Source organism: Panthera leo, chromosome B2 (assembly GCF_018350215.1).
Source record: "Panthera leo isolate Ple1 chromosome B2, P.leo_Ple1_pat1.1, whole genome shotgun sequence".
Lineage (NCBI taxonomy): Eukaryota > Metazoa > Chordata > Mammalia > Carnivora > Felidae > Panthera > Panthera leo.
Genome location: NC_056683.1, coordinates 148,593,077 through 148,610,533, shown reverse-complemented (window position 1 = coordinate 148,610,533; position 17,457 = coordinate 148,593,077). Strand labels below are relative to the sequence as shown.

Sequence of the window (17,457 nt, the reverse complement as noted above, 5' to 3'; positions counted from 1 at the left end):
GCGCTCCCCTCGGCTGTGGGTCGGGGTGGATCGGGTTTGTGGTACGGTGGCCCACAGCCACACAAGTGCTCCCGTAGCGGGCAGATGTTCTGTACTCGAAATCCGTGTAGCGTTGACCATATGTATATGTATACATATACAAAGGTAGCAATAGTATCCCCTCCCGCCAGTCTGAAACGATGCTCAGTAGTGAAGTGCCTGATGCAATATCCCTGCAGCTCCGGGTTTGATATAGATTCGACCTGAAACCCAGAGGACCCTGAAAATTAATGTCCTTTTCTCCTGTCCCTCATCTTGTCATCTTTGGGTTTCCAAAGTCATCTGTGGACAGTTCTCTGATGTGGTTTTTATTTCAGCAATCAGACCTTCTTCTCCTTATCCCAGTGTTCCAATTACATCGTTCAATCTATAGATGACCAAATGGTGGAACCCTGTTTAAGTAAAACAGACATTGTGATGTTGGGGGGAGGGGCTGGCGACACAAGCTAGCGTTTCCCTTCGACATTGCCCTGGCCTTTGCCACAGGGCTGGCGCCCATCTCCGTTTTTGTTTGTTTCTGATGAAGTCGAATCAGTTGGAACAATGTCACATTTTTCATGTTGGCCTTCTTTGTCCAGCTGCCATGATACGGATCCGGGTGTGGGTTGTTACAATTAAGAGATCTTTAAGCAAAGCTCAGGGTTAGATATGAATGCAACAGGGAATTACTTGTATAAAAAGTTTCCTTTGCGGTATCACCGAGTCAGGATTGGACTAGATGGGAGTCTTTGTGGCTGGGCTCTGAGGGTAAAACAGATTTTTCAAACAAGTACAACTGTTAATCAAATAATGGAGGAGGGCTTGCCTTAAACCTCACATTGACAGAAATTAAACATATGTTCATCGAGATAAATCACTTTGCTGGATCTCAGGCACTTTAAAAAGCTAAAGCCGATAAGAATAGAAACTCAGAACAGTATTTACCTTTATGCCTGATAAGTTTTTATTCATCAAATGCCAAGTTCATTATACAGCTCCTTGTCTCCTTCCGTTTCTTGTCCTTGCCTCGGGGAGGCACACGGGTGAGCCAACTCCCAGGGCTGTTCGGGAAGAAAGGCAACAGATACCAGGCTGAACTAGTGGAGGGTCAGCGATCCTGTACAGCATGATATACACAACCTCCCGTGTCATGGCTCAGCAAAGAGAACCAGGGTTTGAAAGTACCTCAAAAAAAGAATATAATGGGCGCCTGGGATGGCTCAGTGGTTGAGCGTCCGACTTTGGCTCAGGTCATGATCTCACGGGTCGTGGGTTCGAGCCCCATATCAGGCTCTGCTGACAGCTCAGAGCCTGGAGCCTGCTTCGGATTCTGTGCCTCCCTCTCTCTCTGCCCCTCCCCCACTTGTGCGCGCGCTCTCTCTCTTTCTCTCTCAAAAATGAATAAACATTAAAAAAAATTAAAAAGACATGGTGAGAAACCAAGAGGGGAATATAAATGAGGTTTCTTCAATGTGAAAATAAAATTTCTAAAAATAATAAATACACCGTCGGCTACGTACGTCCACTGACTAGAAAGGGATGTGATTGATCTATCAGCACGTAATCAATGAGCACTTCATACAGTCTGGATGCTGGATGCTGGACAGAAGCATTAATAGAGAATGGGCAGCCCAGATAAAGTACTCTGTTCTCTACAAATGCCTTCACCTGTGTCTTAGGAAAAATCACGTAGACGTGTGTTACTATCCTCGGTCTATTGCTAGGAGGATCTCCCCCCAGAACTGAGGATCTTGATGAAAGCTTACCAGCCGATTGATTCTGCAGTTGCTTTGTAAAGACCTAGTATTTGTTCAGCCCTTTTCTCAGCATTGTAGATCCAGAAACCCTAAGTCCTGGAAGTCCTGGCCTCACGGTGCCTCCACCTAGTGGGGGTTCTAATAAGTCGCTGACCCTGTGCTTTAGTCCAGTAACTTCCAGATTCCGAACCAGCTGCCTTTCTTTTTCCAGAGAAGGCTGTTAATTTGTTTGCGTATCCACAGCAGATTATAGGCCAAGAAACGCTCATCCAAAAAAAAAAAAAAAAAAAAAGTTAAATTTCAGAGGGGAGGTCTGTCCATAGTTTGAGGTTGTGTGATAGGACATATAAAGCCTTAGCATGGATGTATATTTCCTGTTTGGACTAAAGAAAAAGACAACTCATTTTGCAAACATGAACATATTGTTTTAATTGTTTCTGTGAAATTTATTTTGTAAAATATACACAGAGACTGAACATTTTGGTTTTTGAGTTCAAAATCTGGTGACATAAACAGGAAGGTGACTGTAGCTACTTTAAGGGTAAAAACACTGTTATTTTTATTAAAACAGCCATCAGGGAGAGACTTGGTCTTAATGTTTTCCGACTTGGTTTTAAATTTAACTTCACTTTAATCTAGAATCCAACATTTGCTAAGCTCTAACCAACAGAGAAGCCAGATTACTTAATCAGACTTGGACACAGTTTATGAATTACAGCTTAAATATTTTTGTAGTGTCTCAGCATTGCACCAACTAAGATGACCAGGATAGTCGACTCTGGCTGGAATGATTTTGGGAGTTTCTAAATGGAAAGTGGATATCTTTCCTAGACTTCTTTGAGCATGCCAGAGAAAGGCGTCAAGTCTCCGTGTCTGCCCTTCACCCTGATCTCAGGGCATCGACAACACTGCCCGAGGATCTCAGCACCTTCCCGGAAGGTGCAACCGTCTCCTGATTCAGCAGCCCATTTTACAGATGAGGAAACGGAGCCCAGGGAAATCCAAAGGGCTTGCTTTATGGTCCTGGCCCCTAGAATGTTGTAAAGGACGCTCTTGCTATAAGGACGTGTGCTATCATTCTGGGTTGTATGGTTACTGGAGTTTACCAGGTGTTAGACGGGACTTGAAGGAAGGCTGTTGTGATCGTTACGCGGAAATTACCCTGAGGGACATTGGGATGTTTTGGAATGTGCCCCGAACCTAAGATTCTTCTAGAGAACCTTTTTTGGAAGTTAGAAAGTTCCAGGTGAACCTGGGCTTTGTGTCGCAGTCACCTGAACTGGATTCTCAAGTCCACCTTTCACAGCAGCTGGCTCCTTAAACTCTGTGAGCCTCCTTTCCCTGCGCGGTGAGATGGGAGAGTAGTTCCTGCCTCAGGGGGTTAAAGTGGCCAGCGTGAGCTGTCGTGGAGACTTAATGCTGCTCTGGATGGTAACACTGCAAGTCAAGAGTTGTCAGCTGTGGATACTGATCGATATTTTCTGGGTTTATTGACATTTTTCCTATTGCCCAGTGTCTCCTGCCTCTGTGTGCCCCTGAGATTGCCCCTACGGCCTGCAGAACCCACGGCTTGTGCTGTCTCAGTACACTCTCAGCCTGGTAATTAAGAGTTCAGATGACCTTCCTGTGTGACTAGGGGAAGAAAAGGCCAGAGATTGGCCCCATTCGCTAAGATGAAGTTCCCGTCCCCTGGCTGGGATGGCGATGTTCCTCTATCCTTACCTTACGTACCGCGCTATGAGTCAGCTGAACCGATCCGTGAACCCGTTACCAGTTCGGGTCCCAAAGCCATGGCATCATGAGTTGAGGTGGCTTCTAGAGTCAGGAAATGCCCCAGCATCAGTGGCCCGACTGATGGAGCTTTGGGAAGGAGTCCTCCTTGGCTGGGCCTTCAGTTCCCCAGGAGAGACCCCAAAGCTCCAGTGCCTGGCTTGGGGCCTGGGGAAGGTTGAGAGGGGTTGGCTAGGAAGGGCGTTGAGTGCCTATTTTTTTTAAATTAATAAAAAGTGATATTATGGACTGAGTAAGCTTTATCTACCAATTGGCCAAAGGTATCCATACTCAAAGTCAGTCACTTAAGGAACAGTCATTTTGTTTGGAGTCATCAAAGCCGGGGAGTCGGTTCTCTTTGACTACCTGTCATTTCATCTGTCTTTGACATTTTTGCTGAAAGACGATTGCGGGTGAGTGACAAGGACACAATGTCCTTTAGCTGGGAGACGGATGATGGTGAGCGGTTAAGCGGAAGGAGAATTTCATTTCTTTATGTATTCACTCAATTGTTCACACAACTCCAAGAATTTTGAGCATCAACCATGTACATGGTGCTAAGCAGTCGGTATATGATATGTGATCTTTATATGATCTCTGCCCTCCATGCACTTAACGTCTAGTGGGAGAGGCATTCTTGTGAACGGAAGCCCTACAGCGTGGAAATTCTGTAAAATGACCAGCATCACTGGACTTAAATGGTCTTATCATACCGATTGTCAATTTGTTTCCATTTCCCGCGGTCGAAGGTAACTGACCGCTGTGTGTAGATGTGAGTATTTTTTAATTGCTTACCCCCTTTTAAAGGGAAGCATGATGTGCCGATAAAGTAACTGCTGAGGGACTCTCACCAGATACTGTGAGCGTTGTTGGCTCTAGTCATGGAGAAAAAGAAAGCTTCCTGGAAAGTCAGACATTAAGGCTTCTTCTTGGTGCTTGATAGGTAAGCTCTTCTTCTAGATCTTGGGTGGTTTCCCGGAAAACCATTTCTAATTAAAATAATTTTCAGGTGCCTTCAGTAAAGGCACCCAAAAGTTCTATGTTAAGGCTGATTTTTTTATTGGGCTTTCAGAACAACAAAAGGCAGAGACGACCACAATAAATCGTCCGTATTGATGAGTACCTCATTTGCTTACTGTTCTGCTTATGTATGTTTATTCTATTTAAACAAATTTTTTTTAATGTTTTATTTATTTTTGACACAGAGAGAGACAGAGTGTGAACAGGGGAGGGGCAGAGAGAGAATGAGACACAGAATCCGAAGCAGGCTCCAGGCTCTGAGCCATCAGCACAGAGCCTGATCAGGGGCTCGAATTCACAACCCGCGAGATCATGACCTGAGCTGAAGTCGGACACTCAACCGTCTGAGCCACCCAAGCGCCCCTGTTTATTCTATGTTAAAGACACTAAAATTAGGGGCACCTGGGCGACTCAGTTAAGCAGGTCAAGAACTCACAGCTTATGGGTTCAAGCCCCGCATCAGGCTCTGTGCCGACCGCCCACAGCCTGAAGCCCGCTTCAGATTCTGTGTCTCCCTCTCTCTCTGCCCCAACCCCGCTTGTCTCTGTCTCTGTCTCTCTGTCTCTCTCTCTCAAAAATAAATAAATAAGTATTAAAAAAAAATAAAGACCCTAAAATTTCTTTGTGGTCATTTTTTGTGATAAGCCTTATACCTGCAATTTCAATACAGAATTTCTCTCCTTACACGGAAGGAAAGTCCCCAAAGTATCATTGCTTGTTCAAAAGTATGTGAAAAGACAGCCGAAAATATTGAGATCTCACCCAATTGTCTTTTTTCACCTCGTTTACACCTTCTTTCCGTAAATCTGCTGGCAGGCAGTCCTTCTGTCGCATACCCCAATACAGCAAAGAAGGTTTCCCTATGTTTTTCCTGCTTTCACAAGCCCAGGAAAGAGCTGAACACTGACTAAGGGAAGGATGGTGTCTCAGTGCACATCATCTGACATTACCCAGGATTTCACTCTGTTTCTTGCATGAGAAACTGTCCTGGATGTGGCAGATTAGCAAGTGGGTAAGAGACGTCCGATGTCCGACGTCGATGCAGGGAGGGAGGTGGAGAGAGAGAGGCTCTGGGGCTTGAACTGAGAGTCATGCTAACCAGTGTTGTGGGGGTTGTTCAGTACATTCGGGTGCTCCAGTGGAAAGTGCCCCTCCAAAATGTGGGGAAATCGAGGCTAGGTCTGTTTGGGATACAGTTGGCAGCCAGTAGTCGAGCCAGGAATAACCTTCATCTTTGGCCCGAAGGTTCTGGGCGCGTCAAGCTAACCCTAACGACGTCCTGTACATGCCCCACCGTTATTTCTGATGACGCGGATTACGCTGTGCAGTATTTTCCCCCCAGCATTACATGTTTGCTGATATATTTTCACTGGTAAAAGCTATTAAATTAAACTCAAGTAGGAATTATCAACAAATAGTCTGTTAAGCCACAGAGCGATTTAATCAAGCAAATGGATGAGGCACAAATATGTTCAGTATAAACTGTGGTTCATCATATCTGCTTTGCAGCTGCGTCAGAAGCCCCTCCTGCTACGAGCCAGTGAGGGGACGCCGTGGTGGTGCGGCTACAATTAACCACTTGGAACCCGCACGCCGGGCCACGGATGGCGAGCGTGTGGGAGACACAAGCCCACGATTTCCCACTGAGCAGGCAGGACTCTGTGTCTGAAACCGCCCGACATGTGCCGTGACAGACTCTCCCCCACCAAGCTGTAGTCAGGCTCTGAGCCTCCGACCTTGGGCTCTTGTGTCATCCTGGGTTGGGTCTGCAGTGCCCAGTGTTAGCAGGAATCCCGCTGAGTCCCTTTAGAGAGAATTCCCCCTCTCCCCCCCATACCCTCAATATCTGACCAACTTCTTTTTTTTTTTTTAATTTTTTTTCACATTTTTATTTTTGAAACACAGAGCGAGACAGAGTGCAAGCAGGGGAGGGGCAGAGAGAGAGGGAGACACAGAATCCGAAGCGGGCTCCAGGCTCTGAGCCGTCAGCGCAGAGCCCGACGCAGGGCTCGAACTCACAGACTGTGAGATTGTGACCTGAGCCGAAGTCGGACGCTCAACCGACTGAGCCACCCAGGCGCCCCCCAAATTCCTTATCCCCACCACTCTGCAGCTGATGTCTGCTCGCTCTGGCCCGCCTACAGCAAGAATCCCACTAGGTCGGTCTAGAAAGACTCACCCTGCCCTCACCGACCCTCCAGCCCTGCTTCTTGCCCATAAATCCCCACTCTTCCTTCTTGTATCCGAGTGGGGCTCAGCCTCTCTCCCCTCCCGCGAAACCCTATTGCTGTGCTCCCAGGATGCTGTGCTCCCAGGAATACAGTCTTCCTCACTGTCTTTAGCAAGTGTCAGCATAATCTTTCTTGCCTGGCACTTAATGTTGTGGTCATCTGCATATGATGTACCTGGAGATCCATGAAGGGTGTCCCAGGAACATCACCGGTCAGAGAACCCTCCTCAGCCGCACCGGGAAACTACAGAGCACGCGTGCCCCCGCGAGCTCTGCTTTACAAAGGTCCTGGGAACCTCCACACCCTGCACTGTGCCACCTCCCACCACTGGATGCGCCCCCACCTTGCTGGCCGCCCTTCTCCTGGCCACCTGGCCCTTCCCTCTGCCTCTCCGGGCCCCTCACCCTGTTGAGCTCCTGCCTCCTCAGCGACAAAACAGGGAGAAGCATAGGCCAGTGCTGTCCTCGAGTTATTAGATGCTCGCAAAGTGAAACGTGCCTCGTCAGGGCAGAGTCTGCACTTGGCATTCTGTGGGCTCAGGCGAGGCCGGCTTTGGTTGGACCCTATCTGCATAGGGTTTTGCACTATGATACAGAAACACAAAGTTTCTCCCCTGTCTCGCCCTTCTGAGTACACATCTGCTTCGGGTTAGTATTATCACCACAAAGCAGCTTTTCCTAAGTTGTGGCTCTGTTAAGGTTACCGAGAGTGATGGTTTAATCGACGTTGCTGACGTTTGAAATGCGGGTCACGGAATAGCAGCTCTTGTAAAAGAGAAGGGGGGTTCACGGGCTGACACAGGGTGGCCGGGGCTGGGGGTGTCGGGAGAGGGGGTGAGGTCCCGGTACATATGCTCTGGCTTCTCACAGAAAATCGTCCTTTCTTTTGACTCTTCTGGTCGCCCGCGTGAAATTAACAAGATTCGAAAACCTGACTCCGAGAACGAGTGCTTAGACTATTGGCCGTTGTGTTCCCTCCCGTTGCCAGAGAAAAGAGGGCTCTGAGTAAGACCCACAAGCCAGGAGAAACATGCTCCGTGCCCTGGAATGATTCGTGTGCTGTGTTTTCCGGCGTGGGATTTTCAGATTTAGCCAGAACACGAGTCTGGGACCTGCTTTGATGGGCGTCTGCCGTTAACATGAGTTGGGACACTTTGCATGAGACGTCCCGGCCACACCGTCCTGCCCAAGGCCCACGGGCTCACAGCTTTTCCTAAAATGTGCAGCTGGACTTATAAGGGGAAGGCGGGGAGGGATTTTACTGTGAAAGACTCTATTTTGGAACGGTGATGGTCAAAATGCTCCAGTGACTACTTAAATTGCTCATCTGGGTCTCACGGTTCACATTTTTCTTAAGTTTTATTTTATTTATTTATTTTTTTGAGAGAGCACAGAAGCAGGGGAAGGTCAGAGAGAGAGAGAGAATCCCAAGCAGGCTCCACATTGTCAGCACAGAGCCCAGGGCAGGGCTTGAACTCATGAACCCTGCGATCATGGTCTGAGCCGAAATCAAGAGTCAGGTGCTCAACCGACTGAGCCACCCAGGCACCCCCAGCAGTGTTCACACTTTTGGCCCAGGATAATTGCAGACTTTCTAGAACTAAGGTTGGATATAATATCGATTTCCAAATGTATCTTCCTATCCAAAGTATAGCGTGGACAGTCCCTTTCTAAGGATGAAAACACCAGAAAGCGTCCAACTCGGAAATGTGAGTACAACGCGAGAGGAGGCCGGAAGATGCCTTGGAGGGTCTTTGTGCGAGGAGGCGGAAGGGAGGCCGGAAAGGCTGAGGAAGCCCAGCGGAGTTAGTGCCTGTGGGGCCCCCCATTCGCGTGGCCGTCCTCCGGTGAACCGCTGAGGCGCGTCACGGCCACAGTCCACGAGGCGAACGCACAGAAGTGCCACTGGAGACACTCCTGTCCCAGGACTTGCTAGGACGAGTCTCTGGTTGGCTCTGAAGAGAAAGGAAAGGAAAGAAAACCAGACGAACAAAGCGGAAGAGAGCACTTATTTTTAGAACCCCTTCGGCCTCTCGCGTTCCGCTCGGATCGTAACTACTTTAGGGACCGGGACGTGTGCTGCTGGATCGTGGGAGCCACTCTGGCCGACAGTCCTCATCCCAGAGAACCCCTCGAAACAGCATGCGGCTGGGCATGACGTTTGCGTTTCTAGATCTTATGTTTCGAGATCTTGCATGAATTTTGATGTGTAACTGAATCAAGACTCTGTAGGCTCCGTTCCGGCAGCGAAGTAAAGAAAAATGTGTGACCCGAGAGGATTTGCTGAGGTTGGTCCGCAAAGGGCCCGTGTACACGACATGCTCAGTGTGCACTTCAGTGTCTGTAAATGTTTAGACTCTTAAACTTTTTTTTTTTTATAATTTTTGAGAGAGACAGAGACAGCGTGAGCAGGGAGGGGCAGAGAGAGAGAGGGAGACCCAGAATCCGAAGCAGGCTCCCGACTCCGAGCTGTCAGCACAGAGCCCGACGCGGGGCTTGAACCCACACATCGTGAGTTCATGACCCGAGCTGAAGTCAGACGCTTAACCGACTGAGCCCCCCAGGCGCCCCTGCCTTAACGTCTTCACTGGCACATACTGCTTTTTTCTTTGACAGCCTGTGCTGTTGAGACTGGTGACAATAGGACTTCAGTAGTTGACATGAGAACAGACGAGGTGACTCTCAAAATGAACGGGCCGTGATCATTTTGTAGGTGCACAAGGGAGGGACAAGAGGTACAAACCGGAGGCCCTGACGGGGCACCTCCTTACTAGGGGTGACGGGCACGGCGAGTCGTGGGGGCACAGCGCCCGCCTTCCCGTTACTGTCTCCACCTCCGTGCAGAGCGAGGGGAGCCTGGCCCCTCTTCCCAGCTGTGAGTGCAGCCTTCCGCCCCCGCTTCTTGTGCCGCACCCCGTCCAGCCCCTCTGGGGACCCTCCCTCCACCCCCGTGTCGTCCCCTACCCTGGCTGGCTGTCCCTCGGCCCCTCCTCCCACACCCAGCCTCCCCCTTTGCTGGAGCCCCTCCGGGGCGTGGGTCCAGAGCTGCTTTCCCGGAGGACTCTGGCTCTGGAGCACGGACACCTGGGCGGAGAAGCCCTGTGGGGTTGGGGGCAGAGAGGTCGGCAGTGCCGCGAGGCCCGGGAAGGAGTGGACTGTGCCACCCTGGGTCCTCGCCCAGAGGGCGGTTTGTGTTCAAGATCCATCCGGAGGGAAGGAAGGTGTCGGCAGAGAAGCGACTTCCTTGTGGTGTGGGCTCGGTCACCCATTTCTGTGATGTTCTGGGTTTTTATCCCCCGAATCACATCCGCTCCTGCCGGCTCAGGCCCGGGTCTGGGGAGCTGCCCCAGCAGGTGCGGAGGAACGCGCCTGTCCTCGGCTGCCGACGGCGTGGGCCCGGCTCCTCTGTGCTAGCTCGGCGCTTTGTCACCATGTGTGAACTTACAGAAAACCTGCAGCTGACCTGGACCCATCAGGCTCGACCCCAGTGGCTCTGGGTCCGTGGACAGCGCGCGTGGCCCCCAGGGCTGTTGCCCTGCCGTGTCCTATATGGATGCTGCCCGTGTAGCACGTGTGTTCTGGGTCGCTGTGTGTGAAGCCCTTGGAGGCCTTCGGTATTAACCAAACACTCACCGCACCTAGAAATGATCTACAGGGCTTGCGTTTAGGGGGTTAAAGCGTAGGGGCAAATGGGCACGACCTGAGACTCATGGCGGGGGGAGGTAAAGCCACTGTGTACGTGCAGCAAACAAAGGATGATAAAACCACACGTCAGCGCGACACCGTCCTGGCAGCGGGAGCTTCACGCCTCTGAGGCTGCTGTTTGGCGAAACTTGTCCACACAACTGGCGTCTGCTCTACACTCACAGTGTGGCCGATACGAGCGTCGTCCCGCCATAGGGATTGTGGAAAAACAAGACAAATCGTTTCTATCACTTAAAATTTTTCAAAAGCTGCAAAAGTATCTTTTTAAAAACGTTTACTTTTGAGAGAGAGCGTGAGCAGGGGAGGGGCAGAGAGAGAGGGAGACACAGGATCCCGAGCAGGCCCCAGAGCCGTCGGCACAGAGCGGGACGCAGGGCTCGAACCCAGGAGCGGCGAGATCATGACCTGAGCCGAAGTCGGACGCTCAGCCGGCTGAGCCCCCCCCCAGGCGCCCCAAAAGCTGTAAGATCGCTTAAGAGGTTCAGAAGCTATCAACATTTTAAACTCCCAGAAATTTTTAAATATAATGCATAGCAGCAGTTTTTAAAAACTGAGAAACCAGAAAGGCCAATAAGGATTTGTGCTTTAGAGCTTGTGCTTCCAGAAGAATAAGTGTAATTCCAGGAAGGTGGCTTTTGAGACAGCTCTGAAGGCAATTTCCCATGAAATATGAAAGCCTCCCAACTCCAAATGCTGGGTTTTTGTGACAGATCATCTCACGTTAACACTGATGTGCCCGAGGCTGCTTCCGGGCTGGTGGAGGGAGTGGTGGCCGTGGAGGGACGAGTGGTGGCCGGTGGACAGCAGCCAGGATCTGCCACGGTTCCCTGTGCGCGCGTGGCCCCCGGACGTGCCTCCTGCAGTCCCCTACTCCAGTTCAGCCTTTGTGGGCCAACAACGGTGTCCTTCCTCCGTGGTTGAGGCAGGAAAGTGGCGGCTTCCCTAAAGTTCCAGACGGCCGGTGGTTCATTCCGACCTGACCTGACGTGCCCGTGTCCAGGACTTTCCTTAGCTCACAAGGAGAGGGCCACCCCGTGTGATATCTTCAGAAGTCTTAAGACGCTTTTCTTACCCCTCCATCCGTCCCGCGACGCTTCCTCCTCGTTTTCCCTCCCCTCCGCGAGCTCCCCCGCGTGCTGTGTGACCAGTGAGCCACAACCTGGGAAGCACCTGTCAGCATGGACGGGATGTTCTTTGCACCTTGTGGACGGTCAGCTGAGACGGATCCTTTAGTTACTAGAGCCGAAATTCTACAAAGGCAGGTGAGGAGCACGGCCGTGTGTCCCGCTGGGACTCCGTTGGCAGGAGACACGGACGACGTAAGGAGAGGAGGGGCCCGGGCTCAGGGCTGAGTCTCCGTCAGCCCGGGGAGTGCGAGAGAGCCCAGCCCCAGAGTCCACACCGGGGAGCTGGCCGAGTGTGCCGGCGTGGACCCACGGCATCCTCGGCCAGTTGGGAGGCTGGATGATGGCCCCAGAAGGGGTCCATCTGAGTCCTGACCCCAGGGCCCTGTAAACGTGACGGTATTTGGCAAAAGGCACTTTGCAGATTGAATTAAGTGGAGGGTCGTGAGGTGGACAGTCCCGGACGATCCGGGGGCCCCGGGGCATCACCTGTCCTTCCAAGACGGAGGTCGGGGGAGACTGAGAGGAGGGAGCAGAGGACACGATGGGGGAAGAGCCAGAAGCTGGAAGCCAGGGGACCCGGCCGTCCAGGAGCCTCCAGGAGGGCCCAGCCCTGTCCACACCAGGGACACCGGCTTTGGACTCCTGGCTTCCAGAACCGTCGGAAAAGTCCATGTTCTTGTCAGCCACTGAGTTTGTGGCGATTCGTCCCAGCAGCAGACGGACGGGCACCGGAGGTCAGTTGGTTTTGAGTTGCACCCCCAGTCGTGGGGAAGGCGGCATCCACGAGGGTCCTCAGCTCTGAGCCTGAGCGCCTGCAGGGCGTCTCGGGGCCGCCGTGTGGGGGTCCCACACCGTGCGAGGCTGGTGGCCGACGACCCAGCACGAGCCATGGCCATGGCTTTCTCTGAGGCTCTCGGGGCGCCTGGGAGGCCCTGCCTAACCATCGCTCAGGCAGTAAAGGTCTGGGGAGCACTCTCCCGAGGGATGAAGCTTCTGCTCATGGAGCTGGTGGTCTCGTGGGGGAAGAGGAAAAAGCCAGATCGACCGAGCAAAATGTACCGACAGTGACGGGGTTGTGGAGAAAGGCCACACGCAGTGAGCGGGAAGCCAGGGGGACAGAGGAGAGCAAGCTCTGATAGGGCGGCCCGGGGAAATGTCTCCGTCTCGGGGCCATTTTAGCAGGGGGAACAGAGCGGGGACACAGCTCCCAGTGTCTCTGTTCCTCGGGGAGAAGCAGGTGCATGCGTCCTGAGGGGGGCAGCTGCAGGCCGGCACACCCAGAGCAGGAGGACCAGCGCTTGCAGGGGGAGGGGGGCTTGCAGCTTGGAGGGGTCGGATCTCAGCCTACAGGCAGCGACACCCCAAACGGGGTCCTTCTGGGGAGTGACAGGGCTCTGCGTGCCTCGGAAAGCCCCTCCCAGATGGGGTGCGGGAAGCGGACCCCTGGGTGGCGGGGGGGGGGGGGTTGGAAAGGAAAGCTGCATTTGATGAGGGAGGCAGGCCCCGGCCCCCGTGTAAGTGAGAGAGGGGCCGTGGGCCCTGCCCCATGGAGGCCCTGATGGGCCTCAGTGGGGAGATCCCAGGGTGCCTGCTGGGATTCACGTTGGGCTCTCCTTCCCAGGGGACAGCGCGAAGTGCCCCCAGACAGCCACGCGCTTTGCACGATAGCGCGGAAGACAGAAGGGCTTCGGGAAGCGCGAGTTTCCCCTCACGCCGCGCTCGGTTTGCAGTGTGGAGACGCACCTCCCGCCGGCCCTGGCCCCCGTCCGTCCACGGGCCCGTCACACACCATGTCGGAGGCACTGGCGGGAGGCCGTAAGTGCAGGGGCAGGCATGTGTCCGGCCTGGACGTTTTCCTGATTGTGACGGTCAGACTTCCCCTCCAACTTCAGAAATCCGGACACACGTTTTTCATCAAAGACTTGAAGTATTAAGGAAAGGTCCTGAAAGGTTGATAAGAACGGACGGCTCGTTTCCCGCAGGCTGTGCCTCCTCTGTGTGTTCTGAAGGCACGAAACAACTACTTATTTTTAAAAAGAAATAGTCGGGGCACCCGGGGAGCTCAGTCGGTTCAGCGTCCGGCTTCGGCTCAGGTCATGATCTCATGATCTGTGGGTTCGAGCCCCGTGTTGGGCTCTGTGCCCACAGCTCGGAGCCTGGAGCCTGCTTTGGATTCTGTGTCTCCCTCTCTCTCAGCTCCTCCCCTGCTTGTGCTCTCTCTCTCTCTCTCTCAAATAAATAAACACTAAAAAAGAAATAATCAAGGGATGGGTGTGGAGAAGAGTGAGGAGGGGGAAGGAAGAGGAGGGAAGGTGGGGAGCACAGTCAGCAAAGGGGTTGGAGCAGGGACGGGGGGCAGACATACAGAGAAGGGGCGTGGAAGAAAGACAAGACTGACACAGAGAAGATTCGGTCGTGGCCACTTGGGAGGAAAAATCATCAAAACGTGGGAAGAAGTCACGCTGTCCCGAGCGTGACCGCAGCACGACAGGCGGGAACGCGGCGGGAACGGGCAGAGGGTGCCCTGTAACCTACGTTGGAGACACAGGACTGCTCGAAGCCAAGAGGAAAGGGCAGGGGCACGGAGCAGGGGCACCGGACGGAGCTCCGCGAGTCTGGGCCCCTCGCCCTGGTTCATAGCTGGAGCACAGAGCAGAGCAGAGGTGCAGGATGTGATTCTGGAGCGAATTCGGCTTGTGTACCGGCGGCTTCTGCTTTTCCGTGGTCCTCTCACCAGGTGCTCGTTGCAGGGAGGGTAGACGCCTGTCGGCAGGTGGGGGGAGGGGTGCCCGGGATATATCGCACCTGGCAGACAGGGGGTCGGGGACAGGCTGAGCCGCGAGCTTCCCCAACGGGACCCGGGAGTCTCCCCCAGACTCTTCTCAGGGGGGACAACCAAGCTCCCTCCTGCTGCCCCCGGTGGGCAGAGCTCTGGCCTGCAAGGGTGGCAACATCAAAGAAAAACCAGAGGGCAGAAAACACCCAGACGGGACTTGGAGAGGGACTTTGGAGAGCAAGTCCCATCTTTGTTAATTGGCGGTGTTTGTGCTGACGTCACAGAACGCGGCAGGCCCACAAAGCAGAGGGTGTTCCTGTGTTTAGGTGACCGCGGCTGGTGTGCTCCCGGGGCGTGGGTGCCGGAGCCTTCCCCCCACCCCCACCCCCACACCCGTGGGGCGTCCCTGCCCGCGGATGGGGCCCGAGGAGTCTTCAAAAACAGATGTATGGAAACGTAAGAACGTATTGCCAACCACACAGCCCCGGACAAGAGCTGCTCGGAGCCCGAGGAAGGACGAGCCCTCGTACAATGTGATCAAAGAGTCCAGAGTGGCCCCTCACACACCCTTGTTTCACTTCCCCTGGGTCTTCATGAGCCAAGCGCTCGGTGAATTTCACTCTCCTACAGTGTCCTTCGTCATCGCCAGCTCTTTCAGGTTGTGAAAACGTGGCTGGTGAAATGCACCAAGTGCCTTTCAGGGACACGTCCGTCCCTGAGACAGACCCCCAGGGCTCCTCCATCTGGGACAAAACAAGTAGACACAAAACCAGGATTCAAATGCTTATTCTTGGGGCGCCTGGGTGGCTCAGTCGGTTGAGCGTCCGACTTCGGCTCAGGTCATGATCTCGCGGTCCATGAGTTCGAGCCCTGCATTGGGCTCTGGGCTGACAGCTCGGAGCCTGGAACCTGCTTCGGATTCTGTGTCTCCCTCTCTCTCTCTGACCCTCCCCCATTCATGCCCTGTCTCTCTCTGTCTCAAAAATGAATAAACATTAAAAAAATTTTTTTTAAATGCTTATTCTTCCTCTAGTCAAGACGCCTTTCATGCATTTTCTGGTCCCTACAGTGAAGGGGATAGAACCATCTGAAAACTGGTTAAGGCAAGTTTTCTTTCTTAGCGAAGGAGAGTATGAAGCATTCGCTCTGATGGTCCGGGGATTAAAACAGAACGATCCAATGTATGCGTATGTGTTTGTACGTGTGTGTGTGTGCGCGTTCGTGTACGTGACCGCGAGGTCCAGCCTCCGGATGGGGCCGGTACAGAGAGCAGGGCAGAGCCAACCTTAGAGAAGTGAAATCAGAGCCCTGTATCAGCTCGAGCCCCTGGTCCGTATTACCTGGGGACATTCAGTTGTGGGATCTAGCCAGTCCCTTTCATTGTTTAAGCCAGTTTCATTTGCGTTTTCACTCATGCAGATAAAACCGTCCTGGAGCACGCATGTGATTTCATGAGCTCTTTATAAGAACCCTAAGAAGTAGTATAATTATGCCCTTTTCACAGCTGAGAAAACGAATATTAAAAGATCACATAGCTTGACGGGGTCGTGCTGCTCGTACTGGGAATTGAGGACCAAACTCGGTTCGTTGCCTCCAAAGCAGGTGCCCTTAGCCACTAGGATGCGCATTAGAGTCAGAGCAGCGTGTTTAGACCACGTGACCTGTCCCGTGCACACTGGCCAGGAAACTGCCATCCCAGAAGTGTTTTGTGTCTAAGAAATGAGGAGGGGACTCCCTGGGGAGGTATACACTGTGTCTGAGTTCCAGCGTCCCTGGTGGGGGATGCCTCGTACGTACAGGTGCTCAGCAAGGAAGCCGTGTGTGACTGCTTCCCGTCCCCGTGCCCAGGTGGGCTCAGGAGGCTGGTTAGCGGGACCAGCCCCTTCCCGGTCCAGGGTTTCCGGCCCCAAACTACTGATGGTTCCACTAAACCGCAAAGCTTTTGATGTCCCTGTAATGACAGCAGCGAGGGGCCCGTCACCACACCTGATTTCCACCTTTTGCTACTGTTTTGGGTCCTTGTGGTGTCCTCATGGCAAAGACTGCCGTGAGGGGCAGAGCCAATCGCGTGGGAAAGTACAACTGAGGCTGAGCAGATCCCCAGAGGAATTACAGCCTCGAGAAGCTTCCCTGGGAGGGGGGCTTGGTCCCGCTAACGCATTTCTGTGACTGTTTCTTTCGCATCGATGGGCATGTGTGGTAAAATATTTAACCGTTTTAGAAACGCTGATAGAATTCTGACAGAAGGGGGGCATGTCTTTATAGGATGTGTATTTGGAAAACATAATAATCATACTTTTGTGTTTCCAAACATAGGGGAAATGCTTTTTCAGAGTTTCCAGTTTAATTGAGATGGTACCTGGGGAACACTAAAGTTACATAGTTTTCATTCATTGAAAAAAACCCAAAAGGTTTATTTTATATGTTGCTAATCATTGTTTTATCCTTTTGGGGTGTTTAGTGGGTCTAAGGATACTTTTGTTCCTTTTCTGTCTCCTTTTCTTTCCCCCAGTAATCTCCAGTCTAAAATCTAGATCATATAAGTAATAATATGAAAAAGTAAGCATTCAGAACAAGATAAACATGGGCGTTGATTCTGGGAATATTATTTTCCTTATTATACTTAGCTTCCCACTTCTTAAAATTATTCCGTCGTAACTCTACGTAATAACTAGATATGCATATGTTTATTTTGTGGAATAAATTTCATGAAAGCATTGTAACGTTGTTTTCTCTGCCATCATTTTCCATATGCTATCATGGCCAGATTTTTTACCAGCCCGGTCTTTTAACTGTAGTGACCATATTTTGATACATTTCTGGAAGGAATTGTTTACATACAAGAGTGTACAAAACCATGACGTACAAGATAAAGACTGACGGGCGAACCACATTTTCCGCCCCAAAGGTATCCACAAACGTGTGAGCTAAATGCCTTTGTAAGTGTTTGGCACAAGGAAACGCGCCACCTAATTCCTAGGATCTTTTCTCTGTTAAGCATGCTGAGTTCGTTCCTTTGAATCGCGTCCTCGATGGACAACTAATGCTCTCAAA

At 52.1% G+C, this 17,457-nt stretch overlaps 1 protein-coding gene across 3 annotated transcripts in view; it reads left to right on the top strand.

Moving 5' to 3' along the window:
* Window positions 1-17,457, top strand: part of RPS6KA2 (ribosomal protein S6 kinase A2) — a 353,565-nt gene that overhangs the window by 180,186 nt on the left and 155,922 nt on the right. The window lies entirely within an intron of this gene.